We start from the raw sequence: 19,551 nt of genomic DNA on the forward strand, positions 1-19,551 counted from the left end.
TAGCATGCCCACTTGTTGATCCCTGCACCGTGTGGCAACACCCTGAATTCCCTGGCACACGGTGCATGGATAAACTCCACCTCCTATTTCCCTATGTGAGTTTGAGCTAAGGCCAGTTTACGGCTGTAGAAGATGTTCCTATATTGGAATTTGAGAATGCGACTGCACCACACCATGCGTGGTCTTATTTTAATCAGTTGTTCGGGACCGCCGTTTGGGGGTTGGCTGGTCATGTTTCCGCTATGGTGCCGTACACCATAACAAGCCCTCTAATGTTATTAATATATTTATGTGGGGGAGGTATTTTATTTTCAACTGGTGTAATTCTTCCTGATCTTCAGTTCCAGGGACAATGTGGTTACCATTTTTTTAATTAAATGTGTTTTTTTTATAAATTACTAAATATTTTACATTTTCTTGTATTTTTTGCTATCCTGAAGCTTTTCTTTCAGTTGATCTATTTGTAATATTTTTTTTCTTTACACGCTATGGATGATTAGATATTTAGCTTTAAATTTTTCTCAGATGTATTTACCCTTTTCTTTTTGCAGATTACAAAATAAAACAGCGGAAACTTTGGGAACCCCTGCCTTGTGGTACAAAGGAGAGCAAAAAAGGTGGATGAGAAGCACCCACTGGTCACTCAGGCCGTAGTTGCACTTTATATTCACTGTTCTTTAATCAAAGCACACGTCCCTTAGGTCCATGATCTCTATCATCCATAAAGGTATGTCCGCTTTATACGTTTGAACCCCTTCTTGCTTTCAAGAGAGACAACCACCTTCTTATCCTCATCGTTCTGCGTCTCTAACTGTAGATGGGAGTTTGTCCTAACATGATTCGCTGAAGTGTGATCATGTATTAACCCTACCTTTGGTGGTTAAATAATTATGTAATATAGACCATAAGTTTATTGTGTAAAACCTTCACCATGATCTTTATATCTGCATTTATGATCAATATTGGTTCGTATTTTGCTAATTGACGCGGGTCACAGCCAGGTTTGTTAAATTAAGGTGTTTTCAGACAGACATATGTGTTTTTAAATGTCGCCCCACCGAAATATTTATTTCTAAATATCGTGACTAGGAAATCATGATGTTAAGAATATTGTGTTTAAGAATATCGGTTATAAAACAAGAAATAGCATTTTAAATATTAGTTTTTTTTCTTAAATGAACTTGTTTTAAAAGTATCTTTTTGCCATTTCTATAATAATTTTTTACGTTTTCTAACATATGTGTTACATGTTTAGTAGATATGAATTGTTTTTTAAATACATTTTGCAATTTTATTTTCCTTAGTGCCTAGTGGGTTTCTAGTTGAGTAGTTTTGGAATTAATTTAATGTTTATAAATTCATGATTATGTATTATTTCGTATTATTACTTAATTTTGATTTTCAGAGTGCTTGTTGTAAATGTCTAAATTTTTTAGATGCATGATTGTGTGGTTTCTAGGGGGACAGTGTGTGAAGCAATTTATTTTTAATTCATTAATAATAAGTTCTTAATGAATATTCACTAATTAATTTCAAATTACATTTGTAAATTGTGTAGGTTTTTTTAGGCGTTGGTTGTGGTGTTTATATGGGCTTTGAAGTATATGACTTTTACTTACCTCACAATCACTATTTGAATTCTATTCGCTTTAGTATTTACAATAATTTTTAATTCTGTTACTTTTTTTTACATTTTAATTTTAGCTTAGATTTTTCGCGTTTATAAGTGTGTAAAGTGTGGGAATTTTCATAATTTTTATAATTCTTTAATAATTTTGTAATTCATAATATTTCTTTAATTGTTAATTACCTATGTCATTTGGTAAGTACATCTTTTCTTTAATTTAGATGTAGGTTTTGAATTTCGTGGTGTTGTAATGTAGGAAATAAAAATAAGTAAATATATGTCATAATTAATGCATTTTTTTTTAAACAATTGGAAAGCAAAATTAACAAACAACATTTAATATAATATTTGTAGTTATGGGTCATATGCATTTATCATTAGGATCTTTATTGTTCAATATATTATATTAAATATATTTTTAATTTAATTTGTATCATTTTTTTTTACATACCCTCTTTTTTAAATTTAGTTTTATGTTGTTAATATTTTGTAATTTTTTATTTTTGTACTGACTGTAGCGAGAATCTTAATTCTAATAATTGATTTAAGTTGGAATAGTATGTTTTACCCCTCTACTATCCAACACTTTCCCTACTGTTGCACTCACTGTAGTTGGAACAATCATTTTTCTCGTCTGCTAACAAACACTTTTAGATCTTTTGCAGTAGGAATATTCATTTTTACCTGTCCACTATCCAACACTTTCCCATCTGTTTCACTCTTTGGATTTGTAATATTAATTTTTAGCCCTCCGCTATACAACACCTTCCCTACCGTTACAATTACTGGAGTCGGAATAGTGCATTTTATCCCTAGCCTATACAACATTTAAACTACGGTTGCACTCATTCTAGTGTTAAATTGTAAATTGTACTCCACCACTTTCCAACACTTCCACCACTGTTGCACTAACTGTAGTGGGGAAAGTAATTTGTTCAATTCCAATATCCATCACTTTGCCAAATTTTGCACTCATTGAATTGTGAATTGTTTTTTTTTACCTGTACGCTATCCAATGATTTCCCTACTGTTACACCTACTGGAGTGGGAACAGTAATTTTTATACCTAGGCTTTAGAACACTTTCACTATTTTTGCATTCACAGGAGTGGGAAAAGTAATTTTAACTCCATCGCTATTCAACATTTTACCTACTTTTTTGATTTTTAATAAAATGTTTCATTTTATTATCTTTTAGGTTAATGCTATATATATATATACATATATATATACATATATATACATATATATATAAATAGATATACACATATATGTGTGTGTTTATATTTTTTTAATAATTTTAAAAGTATAAAAGCAATCTTTTTTTTTTAAGTATAGACCTATATATTTATTTATTATGTATGTTTGTTTAACTTTTTCATTGAGTTAATTTGGTATATTTATTTTAACAATTTATTTTATACACACACACATATATATATTTTATTATATATATTTTGTATAACTCTCTTTTTAACTTTGATTACTTTTATTCTCAATTTTTTGGTACTGACCAGTTAAAGTATTGGTAATTATAATTTTTGCATTCAACATTTTTATAACTATATTATTTCCATATGTATTTTTTAAATCAATATTTTGACAGTCGTCAAAATAATGAAAATAAGCCCCCTACTGAATAACACGAGAGGAGCTATGATGCTGGATATGCACATATCAGTTAGATTAAATAAAGCCATTATCATGTTAAGTGATTTTGTTGAATTCAATTGAAAAACTGCACAGTTGTCATCTTGTAAATGACCTGTGCAATTTATTGAATCACCTGTTTTGTGGAATAATGTTCCGGCATATTTAACCCATTGCCTGCTTATGACGAGCCCAGCTTGTCATGAGGCACAGTGGAGCTGTGCTCACTACGAGCTGGGCTCGTCATAACAGCTGTGGCACTCCCATGGTAATTGATTCCCCGCCTGTGCGGGAGAATCAATTAGTGGGCGGAGTCGTGACGAGCCCAGCTCATCATGACAACAGCTCACGAGCACCGCGGTCCCCTCTTCCGCCCCATGCCATGGGGGAATTACCCCAGCCGCCAAGGGGTTAAGCAGGCAAGTGCCTTGTTAAAATGTCCATTATCCTGCAATATGTTGTGCTGGCCAGTGAGTGGCACATCACATGCGGATTTGATTGTCGTTATTATTGCATGTGACTGTGCCTAACGCAACTGCGCATCAAATCAGCACCCAGCCTTTATCTATTCTTTAACTGTCTTTGCTATATTTCTCCTTGTAATAAGGGATTATATTGATCATGGTGAGGAAAAGTAATATATATGTGCGGGGTGTTGGTGAAGTGTTATGTGCATGAGTCAGGCAAATGATCATGCCCTTTAACCACTTGCATTGTTTCACCCAACAGTGCTTAAAGGCTACTGATTTTCTCAGACACGTTCCTCTCATTGGTCTGTCCAGAGTACCTGTTCAGAGGAAACTGATACAGCATTCTCATACAAATTGCATTACAGTTAGTGGCACAACCGATGCTTCTCCTCAGGGACCTTGTACTGTGTTCTGTTCATAAGCCAGGGCTCCTGGTGGTGTTGCAGGAGACAGAGGTCAAGGTATAGCAACACGCTGACTTTGTCAGATGTATGCTACAGGACAAACGGGGCAGTCAGTAGATCTTTTTTTTCAGAAAAAAAATTGTTATATTAAATACTGCCATCCATACATATTGTGTATGAAATATTCTCACACAGATATAAAGTGTGCAACATTATCCGAATCAAGAATATCGATTTTGATGTAAGTAATACAGTTGTTAGTAATAATGAATGTATTAATATATTTTACAGAAATATCACAGTTAAGAATATTCTAGTTAAATTGGTTCTTTCTTTTTAAATATGTTATCGTATTTTATTGGGTATAAAGGGGTCGATTTCGATTCGGGAAAAACCACTCCGACTAGCTGTACCGAGCGTTTTTCCCGTACACCTTCAAAATCCCAGTATGTACGATCAAATACGATTCGTACCAAGAGCCGGACTCCGTACGAATCGTACAAAGACCGTACAACACGATCTCCACACAATTCACCATTGGGACCCGCTGTACGCGGCATCCGTTCGGTTCAAAGCAGGGATTCCCGACCCAGCAAGTACGATTCGAGTCGGGTACGCACCGTACAACGCTTTTCCTACGGGAGCCAAAACCATCCGGAGATGCAGAGTTCCCCTCGAAACAGGTACGGAACGCCCCCCCTCTGGGTACGGTGCGTACACCCCATGATCGCAGGGGTACGATACCTACACCCCATGATCGTAGGGGTACGCTCCGTATCCCTGCGATCATATGGTGTACGCACCATACCCCATGATCGCAGGGTGTACGCACTGTACCGTGTGTGTATGATTGTGTGTTTGTCTGTACGATTCGCCCTTACCTGACGTGGACCGTACGAATTGCGTCCTCCTACCCCGGTCCGGATTTGTATTTGTCGGGTCATACGGCATCTGCACTATTCGTGCAGATGCCGAATCGGACCGAACATCGTGCTCCTTGAGGATATTGGAAGATGTTGCTCGGTTTATCCTTTTTGCAATTCCAGCAAACCTACTGCAGCCTAATATGCATCTGGCTAACCGCTTGTTCAGATCTCAGTACTAAAGACACCACCGCTCCTACCGATATTATAATTCGCCCCATTGATTTTAGAGTTGTAAAAAATATGGGATTTATATTTTTTTAAATATTAATACTTATTTTTTTGTATTATTATTTTAATCTTTTATTATGTTTTATTATTTTTTTATCTCTTATCAAATCTGCAAGACCTTTAGGGCAATGCAACGTGTGGTGGCTGAAGAGGGGTAAACCTTATTCCTGCAGTTCCCTTACATGTTGTTTCAGAGGGGGATTGCCAGTTAACAAGCCAAGCGGCTCCAGCTGCGGTCTACAACTGTCCTCAGAGCCCCTAGGCGCTCAACATGCTGTTTGGATACAATAGCTGGTGCCCCCAAGAAGAGGCCTTCACGTTTCAAGGTACTCACAAATGCTTTAAACATTTTTTATCGACATGGTTAAGGGTGGCCTGTCTAAATGTCTACTAAGGCTCTTTATAAAATAGTTTGCCAAACAGATGTTGGGAATTACATGCTGGCCCGTGTCCAGGCCACTCTCAGCAGAAGGGTACTTGGTGTGCTTCTTGCCTTGCTCTTGGCTTAGGCGACGGATTGCCTTGCGCCTTCCTTTTAGAAAAGATATCCTGAACAAAGAGTCCTAGTATTCCCTTATTAAAAGGCATGGGTTGCTTTACCAATGCAAAGGTTTCTTTTACATGGTAGTGTTGTTGAGTATCCTAATGCTTATGACCAAGGAGTGTTAGACAACTGCAAACACACACACTATTCAATAATTGATTTACAAGACTCAAGGAGATCTATACGAATGTATACAAAGACATGTACCTTTATATATATTTTTGCCCAAGAATCAATAGGATCAGTTAAGTATGGTTTGCAAGATAACCATTTTTACGTTTACAATGTCGAGAATGCGGTTTACATATTCTGCAAAGTTGTCCTATGGGAGGAGAAACAGATATGGCATATAAGGGCTTTGATGTAACTTACAACAGAATCCGCTTTCTTTAAGTTTAATATGGGCTAGTTCCATGGCAGCAACATCAGTTTACTTCCAGTGGCAATAGGCCGCACGGATGCAATTTTTCCAAACAAAATTAGCTTCACAGTGCAAGTCAATGTGAATCAGTCTTTTCATACGAGTTGAGCCTGAAATTGGTATGTTAACAAACTTTACTGAAAAAATATTGTGTGATATATCGCAATGTTCAAATATTGTGGTATAAAATATGAATGTAAAAATAATCAAAATTAAGTGCCTCATTACTATGTAGGTCCGAAAGCCTCTGGCCTAGTCGGGTTCCCATCACCTGAGTCCTAACCCATCTGCCGGAGTCAGTTGTGATCAAATCAGACAGACCAATTACAATGATCGCGGTCTGAAGGGTAACTGTTTGGTCATGTGTAGTTAGTCACAAATGGCAATCGAAGACACCAAGTTGGTCGGAGGGGATCTATGCAGTTCTGCAGATACGTTTTCCAACTGACCCATTCCGATTTTGTATTCTGACAGTCTTTCTTACTCTGTCCAACACATAAAAAGGCTGATGGAAACTGACTTACGGGGCTCCTATAAGGTCACTTTGCATGGTGTAAAATTTGTGTAAAGATGAACACACATTTCATTGAACATTTTTACAAGTATATAGATTTTGTTGAAATAACAGAGTGGGATGTTGTTTCATTATATTGAAGCAGTGATATTTGTTGCGCACAATTAAAATTTGTTGGTACATTTATTCATTTTTTTATATATTTTTGGGAAAAAAAATGTTTGAGTTGTTGTGCTAAAGATGTTTTTGCTTTTAGATTTTTATTAAAATGTAATAGAATTTTTTTTATTTTATGTTGTTGCAAAATACTAATATTAAAAAATGTACATAGTTACGTTTTGGAGATAGTTGTTACATTAATAGGTCTGAATAGTTGACATTCAGATTTTATATATGACAGGTTGTTCAAATATTATATTAAAAAATATTTTTTTTTCAAATAAGAAACCAAGGTACAGTATTTTATGTTTATTATCGTCAATACTACATTTTTTATTATTACATTTTTTGACTTAAAGTGAAAAAAAATTATATTAAAAAAGACATACTTTTGTGAGGTGATTTTTTTTAACTTCTTTGTCACTACTAAGTTTAATAACATTATTTTGATTTTGTGATTATAATGTCTTCTATTTACTATTTCAAAAAATGGTATGTTTGAATAATAATATGTTACCCATATTTAAACAATAGGTGATTACTATTAGTCTTTGTTTCTTACTCAGGTGAATATTACAATGTCGGGTGGACCTGAGCGCAATATGGACTGATCGGCATTTGTTGGTCACAACACTGTTATATGGATGCGAGTGCACATGGTGTGATTGCAAACGACCATTTCCCATATGGGAGCTTGTGCTGCAGTTGGGACCAGACCGCAGCACTACCTCATATATAGGAATAGAAGTTTGTGTAAATCTCTGCACCATGTGAAATGAGGGTGGTCTGGATTTAATTCTGACTGGCGTGAGAATTGTCGTGGAAGCAAAGTGTACTAAATGAAGTTGTGGGAAGTTTATCATCGGTTGGCATGGCAAACTGATTCATGATGTCAGAAAATCGTTTGAGTTGTTAATTTTCATGCAGATTTGAAAAATATTTTCCATTTCTAATTTTGGATCGGAGTAGTCAAGGAGATGTTAGCTTGTGTAGGAGATTTTATATTCTGTACTGTGTAAATGCGGCTCATTGGAATATTGCCAATATTCATTTGGGGTGGTGGCTAAAGCAGACAGGGTTGTAGTGCTGCCACGGGTGATAGCAAGACTACATTGCACAGAAGGGTGGTGAAGGTAGGTGAGGGAAGTAGTGGTTGTTGTATGGTGATCACAATGGGGCTAGAGCCTTGTAATGGATGGGGGGGTGAGTTAAGTTATTGCTAAACTTATCTTGAATGTCGTTGATCACTTTGTCAAAGATCTACATGTTTAAATTATTTTGGATAAGTGACATAATATTACGATCACACATATTTAGATACTTTAAGATGGTTTATAAACAAATACAAAAAGAAAAAAATTAAAAATGAATGAAGTATAACTTTATGTGAACAAATAAACCTTCAAGCATAATAACATTAACATTGAAAAATACAGACAAAAAAAAATTAAGGCAACTAAAATACGAACTAAAACTAATATTATTTAGACAACAACATTTTTAAATATACAAAAATAATTTTTAAACATATCTTAATATTTAGAAAAATGTAGTGATATCTGTGAATATGACAGATACTACAAAAACTAGGATGTATTGAGTAGGAACAACATTGAATCACTGGGGTATAATGAATAATATTCTCATCCTTTCTCTGTGCAACATTGCTGATAGAGTAAATAAAAAGAAACTGACACATCTTAGAAACTCAATTTAATTGGCAACAATGTAAGATTCTTCATTTAAAAATTGAGTGGAGATCTTTGAGAAGTAATGTAAACAATTATACTTCGTATTGAATATGTTTAATAATCATGTTTGTTTTATTAATATCCCAAATTAATCCAACACTATATTAAGATGAATTTTTAAGCAAAAACATACAAATAAAAAAACATTACTTAATAAATATAACATTAAAAATTGTGATAATTTCTTATTACACAAATAAATACCTTCCCACAAGATTCTCTTACAGCAAAACAAACTTAGAGCCCGGATTTCACTGTTGGTCTGAATTGCCTACAACCAAAACCGTGTGAGTTTGTGAATCGGCCTTCCATAGGCCTGTGATTCCACACACTGATTTAGGATGTGACCACACATGCTGCGTTTGCCAACTCCCAATTATGTATCTGAGCTTAAGCTAAGGCATGAAACAGTCTGTCTCACAAACTCCCATAGAGAAATGGAAGTTTGTTTAACAAAATGCACTATGGAGATAGTGGTGATCACAGCACAATTGTGTAGACAAGTATTCAATTCTTGCCTCAACTTGATGATTGATAGTTGAATGTGTTCTCATCCATATCAGTCTTCAACCGCCCAGACTACAGCAAACCACCTGCATTTGCAAGGGTACATTTTAAACTTGCATGAAGTCACACCTGGTTCACACTCAACGCTTACTTTCATTGTATCAGTTCTGAACACTGAAGTTTAAGGTTTGTCATCCATAGCAGCAATTCAATGATATTAAGTCTACAATACTGATGTTTGAACCTCTATACAGGATTTCGGAGATAATGAATCTGAAGCAGTTCGGCCTCCTGCACCCATCTTGTGGATCATGCCAAATGGCAGATTTAGGGTCAGCAATGGGACCTGAAAATCAACATGGATCTGCATCAGGTTAATCACACCAGCCTGGCATTTACCAGCCAATTTGCAACACAGATTTAAATTAAATACAAAAAGTAAACCTCCATAATTCACATAATTAGATATCAATCAAACAAATAATAATATTTTTTTTAAAAATTGAAAAGAACTAAGTTACTGTACTAACCAAACGTTTCGGCTTTATGACCTAAATCCACAAACAAAATAATAATTAAACAATTGACAAAAATATGAAACAAAAATTAAATGACAATTTATGAACAAACAATGAATATTTGAAAACTGAATTACTTTCCCCCATCTACCACAATAAAATATTTTCACAATTTTAAGAAATACTTTTACATTGAAGAAGTAATATAAATTAGCAACAAATCATTATATAATGTAATCAATTTTTCTTCACACCATTTACAACTGTTAGCCACACATCTCACACATCACAAATTTTTAAGCATTGACATCTTCATTTTTTTAAATATATTTTTAACATAAAGGGGCCCATTAGGATCTCAGGTGGATCGCCACCACCCGCATGGCGGTGGCGATCCTCCCGAGAACCATCCCCGCCTGCTACCCATATCCCCCTCTGCCATATTACTATAGCAGGGGGGACTGCAGCAGAGGAAAAGACCGTCCGCTGCTTTTCCGCCCAGTCAACAAGTCAACCGGGCAGAGTTTAATATGGTGGCAGTGTCTGTTAGACACCGCCAGCCATATTACCATGGGGCGGAAACATGCCTTTCCATGGCGGCATTGCCACCACGGAAAGGCATGCAGGAATTGCTTGTAGGGGCCTGTTGCGAGCCCCAAGGGACTCTGGGTGGTGGGGGGTGCACATGGGGGTACCTATGGTACCCCACTGCAGTTCCATGCACAACATGGCAGGCACCGCGCGGTGTCTGCCATGTTGTGCATGGAAGTGCACGACATGCCTTCCTGGCATTGTGGCGGACGGTGCTGAGTGCACCGCCCATCACAATGTCAGGAATGCAGGATGCGCCCACCACTGTGGAGCGGGCGTATCCGAATGGCTCACACGGGACCCCCACCCTTATGGCGTGCGGACCCATTTCATGATAGGATGATGGGCGGAAAAAGTCCTCCCGCCATCCTAATGGCCCCCTAATTAATAAATATATAAATAATTAAATAATTATTGATTAATAATAAAACTATCACAATATGCCCAAAAAAAATTTTACCACCAATTTTGTAAAACATGGAACAATTTGCATAATTAAATAACAATTAGCATTTCAAATATAACTAATTATTAATACATTAATTTATACATTAGAGAAAGTAAAATAAAATGAAATTAATGTTACTTTTTAAATATTAATAATTGGTTTAATAAATACATTATTTTCCACCCTACTCCCCTATCAACACTCAAACCGCTCTTAAAAAAAATGACACAAATATAATAATTGCTAATTAAATAATAATAAGTAAAAACAAAATAACAAAATAACAAAAAAGTTAATAAACAAATTACCACTATTAGCAATCCTAATTCAAAATTGGTATTGAATTATTTAAAATTAAATTAATTAGCACCATATTCCCCTGCAAACACACAACCCGCTCTTATTAAAATTAGACAAAAAACATATTTAACAGTTAAATTAAATAATAAATACAAATTAAACAATTATAGATAAATTAATTATAGCTTAATACCCAAAAAGAACACTATAAATGTAAAACTGAAATGTATTTAAAAAGAATTATTAATGTTAGTATATTTAAATTACCTCCCCCTTATACCTATTTAAACGCAAAACCCGCAACACATTTAAAATGCAAAATATTATTTTTTTTAATTGTATAAGTTATATTGTTTGATTACAAATAGTAATCGACCAAAGCAATAATTACACACAAAAAAATGAGCACATACAGTTATATGTGAAAGTAAAATTACAAACAATAATATTAAGCTCGATATTGAAAAAAAAAATATTTCTTACATGAACCTTGATTTTCATGACCAGCATTTTCCTGAAGTCAATATTTAGGAATGTAAATATTTTACACTTGATATCATTGAAAGTCGACTTTTGCTACTTGATATTCTCACTCTTTACCCTGCTGTATAGTTACGGAAAATTGAACATTGCAAGCTAAAGTTTTCCACATCCCTGAGGAAATTTGACAAAGCTTTGAAAACTTCGAAGTAGCCCTTCATTGAGCAGACCGCTCACATACGCTAGTCAACAGCTACCTCTGTGTATGAGACATTATATTCGCTCCGGTGTTGATCGATCAGTCACTGCCACTGTTGTAGGGATTGCAATCCCTCTGATGACCTCATTGATCTTGTTGGATGCATGGAGGTCAGTGTATCTGGCAGCCCTCTCTCCGCAAGCCATCATAATCATTTTTGCTATCCTGAAGGGTCAGATGGAGTTGGTCCAGGCCCTGACAGGCTGACGGTGGCAGTCAAAAGGGCATACTATTGAGCCCACATTTGCGTTTGCATAATAATCCAGTGCGCATAACCAGTGAAGGTGTCGTTGTAAGGCAACTATAACCCATATCATAATGATGCTCTATCAGAAGTATTCCATTGCAGAGGGGTAAAATTAACTCTCACACATCCTTTAAATGCAACAATAGTGTTGGATTGGGAGAGGTAAAATATTAACTATAGTTAGTGCCAGAGAAGGATAAACTTTTGACCTGTAAATGAGTTTATACTTTCTATTCACACAAATTTGAGGCCAATATTATATAAATGTTCGTGATGCAGAATGTTAATATGTAACATTCATCCACCATTGAATTCAGATTCATTAAATGAGTAATACACTTATAATTAATAAAAAATAATAAAATACATTGTAAAACAAAAAATATATATCTAATTGGTAATTAACCAGATATTGTCATAAAATATAAATACATTGAACATAGCTTAAAAGGGTAAATAACATAATATACTGTTAAAAAATGTTGATCTAATAAATATTAAGCAGGTAAATCCAAAATATTGTTTTATAAATTGAAATATATATCATTAAATAATAAGTATTAAATGATTCAAATATAATATTTTAAAATAACTATTGAGTGACTATACATTGTAACAAATGTAACATGTAATTTGTCTTATTTTTTAAAAAACTGTATATATAAATACTCCAGTAACACAAAAGCCATTTTAACAAAAACTTTTTTTTAAATCCTTAATCTATTTAAACAATCTTTCTAATTATATTTAACTCTACAGGCAGTGCAACAGTAGGAAAACTGTTGGATAGTGGATGGATACAAAAAAATTATTAGCATTCACAAAAAGTTAAACAATAGGGAACTTGTTGAATATTAGAGGGCTAAACATTAGTATTCACACTACAGTCAGTGCAAGAATGGTGAAAGTGTTGCATAGCGGAGGTGTAAAAATTAGCATTCAAACTCCTGTGATTGAAAACGTGGTGAAAGTGTTGGATAGCGGACGGGCAAAAAATATTAATCCAACTCCAATGTGTGCAACAGTAGTAAAAAGGTTGAATAGCTTAGGGGTAAAATGTACTATTATCACTCCAGTGTGTGTAACTGTAGGGAAAGTGTTGGATATTGGATGTGTAAAAATTATTAATAGAACTGCAATTAGTGCAACAGTAGGGAAAGTGTTTGATATCAGTTGGATAAAACATACTGTTCCCACTAAAGTGAGTGCAACAGTAGGGAAAGTGTTGGATATCGGTCATTAGTATTCCCAATCCAGGGAGTGCAACCGTAGGGAAACTGTTGGATAGTGGAGGGATAAAAATTACTATAACTACTCCAGTCAGTGCAACAATATGGATAGTGTTAGATTGCACAGGGGTAAAATCAACTCTTCATACTCCGGTGAGTGCAACAATCGGGAAAGTGTTGAATATCATAGGGTTATACTCTAATATTGACTCTTCAATAAGTGTAACAGTATTAAAAGTGTTGGCTACCGGAGGAATACAACTAACTATTACCACTCCAGCTTGTGCCACAATAGTGAAACTGTTTGATACAGAGGACTAAAAAGTAATATTCACCCATGGGTGAGTGCAACATTAGTGAACGTTATGGATAGTGGAGGTGTAAAAGTTAGAATTCATACTCCAATCAGTGCAACAGTATTGTGTTGTTGAGGGGTAGCAATAAATATTCTCAATACCGTGAGTTCTCAAATAAATATAGGCAAAGTATTAACATCCCGAATATTCTTATAACAAAAAAAGGTAAAAAAAATATAAATATGTTAAAAATTAAAGTATAAATATATTTAATCTTTGAAATGTAAATACAAAATATTATAATGTGCAAAGCATATAATGCAAACCTTGTGATATTTTTGTAAATAAAATAAAATGTAAAAGTACATATATTTACTTTGAAATGATTTACAAATAAAAGCTTATTTATTACATAAATTTACTTTTTATATTTCCTAAAATATAACAACACACAATTAACATAAAAACTGTAAATGAAAAATTAAAAAAAAATCTATTTTTTAGGATATATAATTATTTAAAAAAATAGTAATAAATAAAACTCTTAAAAATCATTAATCTTAACCAACTTTAAGACTACCGAAACCACAAACCACATTTAACTTTAAAGTTTTAAAATAAAAAGAAACACAATAAAAATTATTTTTCCTTTAAGAAAAACAGTATTAAAAAACTAATTGAAAGGAGGTCAAATTAATGTACTACACACCCTTTACACAATAAAAATGCAACACACACCCCAAAAATATAAAGAATTACACTAATTAAATATCCATAAATATTTAGTATCAACGATCCAAAAATTATTACAAAATTAAACATGATTCACTTTCCAACCGTAAGGCATATGAACACCAGAACCCACACAAAAAAATACATTTAATAATTTTCGTATTTAATGTTGCAATAATTATTATTAATTCAGAAATAATTAGTAATTCATGAAAAATAATTACTTAACGCCATTTACACCAATAAAACTCTTAAGCTGTGACTAAAATTTAATACACAATTTCTGTAATACATTTTCAATTCATTAATTAATAGCAATGAACAGCAAATTGGTAATTAATTATAAACATTACTTCACACACTTCACTACCTATAAACCACACAATCGGTATCTTTAAAAATATTACACAATGACCGTTATAATTAGCAAGTAGTTAATTAATATTGGCGAACTATAATTTTCTAAGTAATAATTTAAAAAATTAAAATATTCACAATATGACGTCATAATTTAAAAAGTATTGAAAATCAAAATATAATCCATACATTATAATAATGAAATTACTTCACACCCTGTTCCACCATTAAATCAAGTACGCAAACCGAAAGGAAAAATACTAAAAAATACATTAATAAAATTATCTACCCCAAAAAAATATTATGCAAAAAAGGGATTTACATATAAAATATATACTAAAATACATAACACTAATTAGAAGTTTAAAAATGTAAATAGCACATATAAAAAAGTATTATCGAAGATTTCTAGATTTTTAAAAACAGAGGGTTCGATTACGATGGCTCACTGGTGGAAAAGGGACCGCCCGCCATAGGTGCGGCCCTCCTGCACAACGAATTTGGATGTGGGCGCATCCTGTATGTTTACATTGTGGCGGGTGGCAGCACCCGTCACAATGTAAAAATGCATGTTTTACACTTGCATGTACAACATGGCAGGCACCGTGTGGTGCCTGCCACCTTGTACATGAAAATGTAGGGGGGTACCATAGGTACCCCCCACGTGCGGCACCCCACCCCCCCATCCCCCTGGGGGCCCACAACAGGCCCCCAAAGGCATTTCCACCTGTCTTTTTGCAGCGGGAACTTCACCGCTAAAGACAGGGATCCAAATGACCACGGCGGTACCTGCACGGTACCACCTCCATAGAACCCTTGTATCTGAAGGCGGGCGGACCACAGCGGATGGTCTTTCCATCCGCTGAGATACCTTTTCCCTTCCCACCATCATCCTAATGTGGCGGTGGGAATTTTAAGGGTGATGACTGTCGGGCCTGTGGTCCTCACCACCGGGCCAGCGGTTGCGGATTTTCTGCCATCGTAATCAGCCCCTATATTTATAAAATTACAACCAACATTTAGGGGACCATTAGTATGCTGGGCGGATCCCCAAAACCAGCCGAGCGGGGGCAATCCAAGCGCCATCCTGCAATGTTTCACCCCTGCAACCACGTCGGACTGGATAGGCATGCGGTTTTCAATGTTGGGGGCCGGTAGAAGGCCCACCGAGTGTTGGGGGTTGCATTTGGGGGGTACCCGTTATAACCCCCTACATTGGCATGGACAAGGTGGCAGGCACTGGGCGGTACCTGTCACCTTGTACATGTCAATGCACAACATGCATTCCCAGCATTGTGGCGGTGGCGCTGTGAGAACCGCCCACCACAATGCTGGGAATGGGTGATGGCACCTCCACAGTGGCGGCGCCATCCTAATTGCAGGTGCGGTACCGCCGCAAACCTGGTGGACGGACCTCCTTACTGTTACGGTGGCGGGCAGGCTCAGTCCACTCGCCATCGTAAAGGTACCCTTAGTACTCAATATTTATGTTGTTCGACATTTCGTACTAGATAGAATGTCTGAACACCAATTACAAACATAGAAATGTATTCATATCGATATTTTTAAAAATATATAAACTCAAATTCTGAAAATAGAAACCGACAATAAGTACCATATTTTTAACATTCATAAAAATTCAAAATAAAATAAAATTGTAAAAATGTACTTAAGTACAATAAAATAAGCATTTGTAAAATTGTTAATAGTTAAATAACTTTATACCCTACATTTCTACAAACCATATAACACATTCCCACCCCACAAAAAATAATCGTATGTACATGTAACTGAATGGAATATTAATAATAATAGTTACAAAATTAGATTTTTACTATAATAAGTGAATTTAATGTACAAAAAGACCGTTTGGTAAAACATAACCAACACACCCAAAATATAAAGTAAAACAAATCTGATCACCATGATTTGTGTACATATTTTTAATTGTTTTTAATTACGATAAATCTAGTGTAGTCCATTACATTTCCACACTTTCCTATAACAAATGGTACAACTCACTTACTGCATATAACAAACTATATATTAATTACATAGTAAACAGAATTTTTTTATCTCACTCTTGAAGTAATTAATATTAGTAAATTTTTATACAGTATTTAACAGTTATAAAATAGTACCAAACAAGATCTAAATCTTAATTTTAAAAAAAGTTAAATTTTTTTTTTTAAATAACAATAAATTAATATCTTATGTAGATTCGACACCAAACACCTACAATAGATATAACCTGCACCTAAAAAATTTAACACAAATATTTATTTTTAACAATAAAATAACTAAGTATACGTAAAATATATATGGCCCTATTCTGATGTGGGTCAGAGTTGCCTTTGACTGACAACGTTATAGGGCCCCATTAGGATGTCAGGTGGATCGCCACCACCATGCAGTTGGTGGTGATCCACACGACATCCTCCCCGCCCGCCACCCTTTTCCACCCGCCATATTACTATGGCCGCTTTTCTGCCCGGTCAAGGAGTTACCCGGGCGGAAAAGGGTTTCATATGGTGGCGGTATTTGTTGGACACCACCATCCATATTAGGTTGTGGGTGGGAACATGCTTTTCTGTGGCGGTGTTGCCGCCACAGAAAGGCATGCAGGAATGTCCTGTGGGGGCCCATTGCAGGCCCCTCGGGACTCCGGGGGGTGGGAGGTGCACTTCACTGTACAACGTGGCAGGCACTGCATGGTGCCTGTCACGTTGTGCATTGAAGTGCGCAATTTGAATTTTTAGCATTGCGATGGCGCAATGTTAAAAATGCGGAATGTGCCCGTGAGTGTGGCGGACGCATCCTAATGACCCCCACGGGACCGCCGCCCTTATGGTGGGTGGTCCCATTTTACATTTCGGGCCCCTAGTCCTAATGGGGTCCCTAGTGTGTGAACGGGCCAACCGTAGATCGGCAGTTCTGGTCGCTTGAGTACATAGAAAGCACACATAGAGGCCCATTAGGATGGCGGGCGGACTTTGTCTTCCCACCATCCCGACGTAAAACAGGACCACACGCCACGGACAAGCATGTCCCTGCCTTCACCCTAATATGGATGGCGGTGTCTAACAGACACCGCCACCATACGAAACCCTTTTCCGCTCGGTCAACTCCTTGACAATAGTTTTATTCCATCTGCAATTTAATATTTTTGGTAATATTTTAGCTAATGTAGTATATAACAAATTTTAAAAATATTACAAGTAAAACAATTTTTAATTTGTTTTACATATTTAATTTAATTGTATTTATGTTATTATTTTAGGTGCATAGATGTATTTGTAATTTATAATATTTTAAGATTATTTATAAGTTATTAAAATATTTATTAAAACTGATTAAGTATATATATTTATATGTATATGTTTAGTTAATGTTTTATTAAATTATATATATTACTTATTAATTGTAAACATTATATAATATTTTTTACTATGTTTATTATATTGATAAGATTTTTTATAACAATATTTTTGACATCAATATTTTTTCCGATAATTTTTGCACTTACCATGTTGTAGATAGGATATCGATATTCTTGCTCTGATATTTTTGTAGGTCGAATTTTTTACCTTTGATAGTTTGTCAGTGATTACTTCCGTAGAACGGAGATACAAGGTGGGGATTCGGCCGCTTTATAAGTAAAGGAAACAACGCAAGGTATGCCTCCATGGTAAAAACTTGTTCCTTTCATTCAATAAAAAATGTATTGCTTCATTATCAAATTGTGTTACTAATTAGCTCTCAGTGGAGAAGTGTGGCTCAGGGGTTAGAGGCGGCAGACCCGGAAGCTGAGATCGGCCCTGGACCAGGGTTCAATTCCCCGCCTCGGCGGGTCTTGAGCTAAAAAAATTCCACGGACTCGATAATTCTCGCTCCGGTGCCTTCTCAACTCACGGGTTCACACTCTGCGACTCTGGGCAATAGCTTGCTTAATCTCCACAACGGCCCCTCGCGGCGGGATGCCTGGCTTTCACCTTGTGGATACCCTGCTGGGGTTATCTCACAGGGGAATACCAGGACGGGTTCCCTAAGCAAGCGCCGGGAAACCCTTTGTGGGTAGCTGTGCGCTATATAAGCTCAAATACATTACATTCAGTTGGCGAAAGTTAAAAAAACGATACATCTTCTTTCATGAGGGCATGTTGTGGTTGTCTAGAACCAGAGGGGGACTAGAAAAAGTGATAGTTGTAATGAATTTTAGATGACTGATTTCGTCTAATGTACATAATCAAGACCAAGTAGATTACTACACAGAAAAGGGAAGGGTGAGCAAGTTTGTGAGGGTAATAACTAAAGATCTTAAATAGTACTGGAGTGTGAATGATTGTGAATAACATTAAACAAGTTAAGCTACAGGGACTGACAGGTATTAAAAAACAAACACTAACTATAAAACAGCCGTCTGTTGCAATACAACATCTATTTAAAAAAAAAAGTGGACGACTGCAAGGCAAGCAGTGGAAATCAAAGAACTGTGGGCCCATAAAAACAGTACTGCACTAATCAGCGATTATAAAATACAACCTAAAAGCCTGGTGGGTCTACAAAGTACGATCCGTTTTGGGTATGCACCGTACAACCCTTTTTCTACGGGAGCTGAAAACAGCCGTAAAAGCAGAGTTCGCACCGAAACAGGTACAGAATAGCCGCCCCCGGGTATGGTGCATAACCCCCATGCTCGCAGGGGTACGGTGCGTACCCCTGCGATCATGGGGTGTACGAGCCATACCCCATGTACGATGGGTGTACGAGCCATACCCCATTTAAGATGGGCATACAAGCCGTACCCCATGTACGATGGGTGTACGAGCCGTACCCCATCGTACATGGGGTACGGCTCGTACACCCATCTTAATGAAAATGCATTGGTGCATTT

Source organism: Lissotriton vulgaris, chromosome 7 (genome assembly GCF_964263255.1).
Source record: "Lissotriton vulgaris chromosome 7, aLisVul1.2, whole genome shotgun sequence".
NCBI classification, from domain to species: Eukaryota; Metazoa; Chordata; class Amphibia; order Caudata; family Salamandridae; genus Lissotriton; species Lissotriton vulgaris.